Source organism: Papaver somniferum, chromosome 8 (assembly GCF_003573695.1).
Source record: "Papaver somniferum cultivar HN1 chromosome 8, ASM357369v1, whole genome shotgun sequence".
Taxonomy (NCBI): domain Eukaryota; kingdom Viridiplantae; phylum Streptophyta; class Magnoliopsida; order Ranunculales; family Papaveraceae; genus Papaver; species Papaver somniferum.
Window position 1 is genome coordinate 39186664 of NC_039365.1, and position 4017 is coordinate 39190680.

Below are 4017 nucleotides of genomic sequence, written 5' to 3' on the forward strand. Positions count from 1 at the left end.
CATATTTCCTTAAATGATTTAATACAATCCAAATTTCATTTGATTTAGGGTTACGGAGTAGTGATGCCTCTGCCCACTAAATGTTTTATACATTTAAGTGATTTTACGTTTCAACCACCCCATTTAACAAGCCAACCCGCAACCCGTTAGAGTCAACCCGTCTAAAGTTAGGGTTGGGGTTTTTAGCTTGTACATGAATAGTACTAGGGCTAGGACTGACCCTAACCCGTCCATGGCTTGTCAAGCTAGGGTCGGGTTGACCCTAGCTTGCCCCGTTGACAGCTTTACTCAGGAGCAACCATTTCCACACACTTAAACAATCCCAGGCCGCCCCTACAGTTTCCCTCATTCTCTTTTTACCACTACCACCATACACAGTTGCTAGTTCTGTTTTATTTTCTTTCATTTGGGGTTTATTTTTCCTCTAATCCCATTCAGTTTCAAACTTAAACCCCAAACTGATGTGGTCTCTGAATTTTTTTTAATTTCTTTTTCTAGTTATTGAGAAACAACGTTGCTTGCTAAGTTGACACAAATTTGGTGATAGATAACTACACCATATTTCGCGTTTAGTAACTCTATGCTTCAGTTAGTAAATGGGATTGTAACAGAAACAAGCCGTTACGAAATGGGGTGTAACAAATTTTCGTAACAAAACATTTTCCGTTACTAATCTTGAGTCGCAACTGATTTCGTTAGTGAAATTCGGCCGTTACTAATATTTTAGTTCGTAACAGACTCTAATCCGTTACTAAATTTTTACCATAGTTGCAAAATCTTGACTAGGTCAAAGAAGACCGACTCCTGTTTATTTGGTAAAAATTTAGTAACAAGTTATGGCCGTTACTAATATTTGCAACCTAAAAAAAAAGGGTCGGCCTTCATTGACCTAGTCAAAATCAGTCCCCCCCCAGATTCATCCAATTCTAGAAACAGAAAAAGAAATATCTTCATTCTAAGTCATAAAAAAGTTTCATATTACACAACAAAGTTAGGAGAACATTATACGAATCATGGGAACAAAAATTGTCATTTGGGTAATGTCAATACACTCAATACTATACCAAGTACCAACAGAATGTTACATAATGTTTCAAACAATAAAGAAGTCTAACATCCTATGTCTTCAACAGAGAGATGAAAGCTATAAGACAAATATATGATTCTTCTCTAGATACAACTGCATCATAACCAAACTAACACATAATATAGGAAATGCGTAATCATGAAAGCCATTTTGAATGTCTGGATTTGCAGTACCTTTTATGAGACAAGGAAAGGTGTTAAACCGCCTGTGAAGTTGTTTCACCATCTTAAGAGCTGCACTTCCTGCGAAGTTCTTTCACCATCTTAAATTTGACTGGATTTGAAGGGCTCCAATGAGCAAACCAATCAAGACTTTTGGTGCTTCCAGCGGCATCTAGGCCATCAGTCCTTTTGAGAACTCAGTGCACATTCAGTGCATGAACCCTATTAAAGTAAACAAAAGTGAAGTAAGTTATCAGGCTTTAGTAGGCCGCAGACTATAACATGTTGATTTGAACAAGGTTTAAACAAAGAGTATGAATGTATGCCAAGTATTGTATAAGGAATTAGGATGTGGAGACGACAAGGAGATAGAAACATACCTTGACTAGCAAAATCCTTGTGCTAGTACTTATTTTGTCTTCCTAGCATTGAGCCAAGGACCTGCACATATAACATAATGATTACAGATGAGTAGGAATAAGAGAAGAACATTCAATGTTTATAAAACAACTCTGCCCCTAAAAAAGAAAGTCAGCAAGGTAGAAGATGATCAAAATATTCGGTGATTGCATGTCAATAAAGCAAACATAGGCGTCGACACAACATACATAGGTGTTCTACTACAATTCACCACCAGCAGCAGCTTGGAATTAGCTCATATCCGATACCTGTTCCTTACTACTACAAATCCCTGCGTCCACCATCTCCTACACCCACCCCATACTACTATTAAACAGATCAAAACATCATAGTTATATATGTGCACAATCTTAAACGAAACATTTTCAAGTAATGAATGATAAAGCCTTACCATCACCGGCTACATCGTTAGTGGAATTTGCGCTTTACAAGGCTGGAACCAATGTTATTAATGCCTTTAAAATCAATACTTTCAGCAAGAGTGAGACTATCTTTAGTCACTTTAGGTGACACATCACTTCCAGCTGATAATAAGCTCAATCTGCTTCAGTCTCCTCATCTTGCTCCCTGATCTGAAATTGCAATGCAAACCAAAGTTCAAGCATAGGTATAGGTATGCACAACAAACAAAATAAAAAAGCTTGATTATCTTCGATACATCATGTACAAGAAAGAATTTAACATCAAAAATCCTCCCTTGTTATTAAGTTCATGTTTCTATCTCATTATATAAGTATTTGACATCCTTCTGTGACATAAGTATTTAACGAGGAAAATGCAGATTGGCAATGCAACTCTGTTGCACATTCTGCTTCAGTTTGCGGACTTTGGAAATGATAAACCAAATTTGTTTCCACAAAATGCAAACTAGGAGAAACAACAGTTGCTCGAGTTAAAGTGTGTAGACTTTGAAACCTCGCTAAATACATTAATGAAAAAAATAGATAAACTTCATCTCTAAACTCATACACTTAACAACATACAAATTACAGATTAAAGATCGTGGCTGCTAAAATTGGTTATTTGGCGGACAGAGAGCAATTGTAAGCAGTATGGTATATTGAGATTGCGAAGCAACAGAGCTAATATGCAAATTCAAGATAACAACATCAGAAGCAAGAGAGCAAATATGCAAATTCAACAACTTCAATTTGAACCCCCACTTTCAGTTTTGGAAAGCAAACAGAGAAAAAAAAAATCGTAGTTGGATGAGAAAAGAAGAAGAGAAGTTACCACTTTAAAACCAAGGCGTTTCAATTGAATGTTTTGTACATCAGACTACTTCTGAGCTACATAACCACTTATTCCTGCCAAGACACCTGCTGTAGTAGCATGTGAGCAAAATTCATAAAAACCCATTTTAACATCAGAAACCAATATCAAATAAAATCCATCTTCAACCAAACAAGCATTATCGAAGCTTAATTACTAATTCTTACAAAAAGTTGAAGAAAGAAAGCAGACACCATCAGGAGAAACAACAGTTGGAACTAGTTCATCTGGTTGAGACTCAAATACCTAAAATTGAACAAGTAACAAATAGTTAGACACATATATAGCTCGAGTCATGTTATCAAATTACATCTGCTGGTGCAGATAATCAAATTGCTAAACAGATTTTGATATTAAGTTCATCAATATGAGGTTGAAAATTGAAAGTCGATGAAAATCAAATTTATTTTATGGGTAGTAGAGACTCAACGACGCTGATTACGGATCTAAATACCGATTTTTAATCAAGAATAATTATAAAGAGATTTCATGATTTTCAATCAAGAACCCTAGAAACTTTTTATTCAATTTTTTCGAGATTTTGATCTCAATAGAAAGATTGAGATGAGGAGAATACAGATCTAAGCTCTGATCATATTTTGCTCGAGATTTTTTAGATAAAAACAGAAATTTGGGTTTTCAAAACCTAAAAATATTTTTTCTAAAAATCGATTTCAAATCGAAGACTTAGAGATTATAATTGAAATACAAAGAACATGAAAGATTAAACTTATCTTCTGGCGACTTTCTTCTTCAGGAGTAACTTTTGAAATGGTGATGGTGGTGCTCGAGCGAAGTAAGAAGTAAGATAAGAGGAAGGAAGAGAAGAGAGATGGTTGTTTTTCTCTGCTCGTTGAAAAATGAAGAGGAAAAGATAATTGTGGGAGGAGTTAGGATTTAGATAAAAGAGATCCATAGGGTGGAAACATTTCCAAGTATTCTCAGCAGTTACGAAATTTGGGCGGAATAATATTAGATAGTGTTACCCTGCACACTCTCGTTTCGCATGATTTAAGTACGCCAGTTACTAATAGAAACAGAATCAAGGAGTTACGAATTGGTATAAAATTCGTAACC

At 35.5% G+C, this 4017-nt stretch overlaps 1 long non-coding RNA gene across 3 annotated transcripts; it reads right to left on the reverse strand.

The window, feature by feature from the left end:
* Positions 1–1005: 1005 nt before the first annotated feature.
* LOC113301185 lies at positions 1006–3777 on the reverse strand. 3 transcript variants are annotated; one of them, XR_003336071.1, is made up of 6 exons: positions 3108–3777; positions 2902–2987; positions 2060–2240; positions 1857–1974; positions 1629–1689; positions 1006–1470 (listed from the first exon to the last, which is right to left on the reverse strand). It is a non-coding gene; the product is annotated as an uncharacterized LOC113301185 (long non-coding RNA). The 3 variants fall into 3 exon arrangements; XR_003336070.1 differs by having other exon boundaries at positions 1857–1955; positions 2902–2990; XR_003336069.1 differs by having other exon boundaries at positions 2902–2990.
* Positions 3778–4017: the final 240 nt, after the last annotated feature.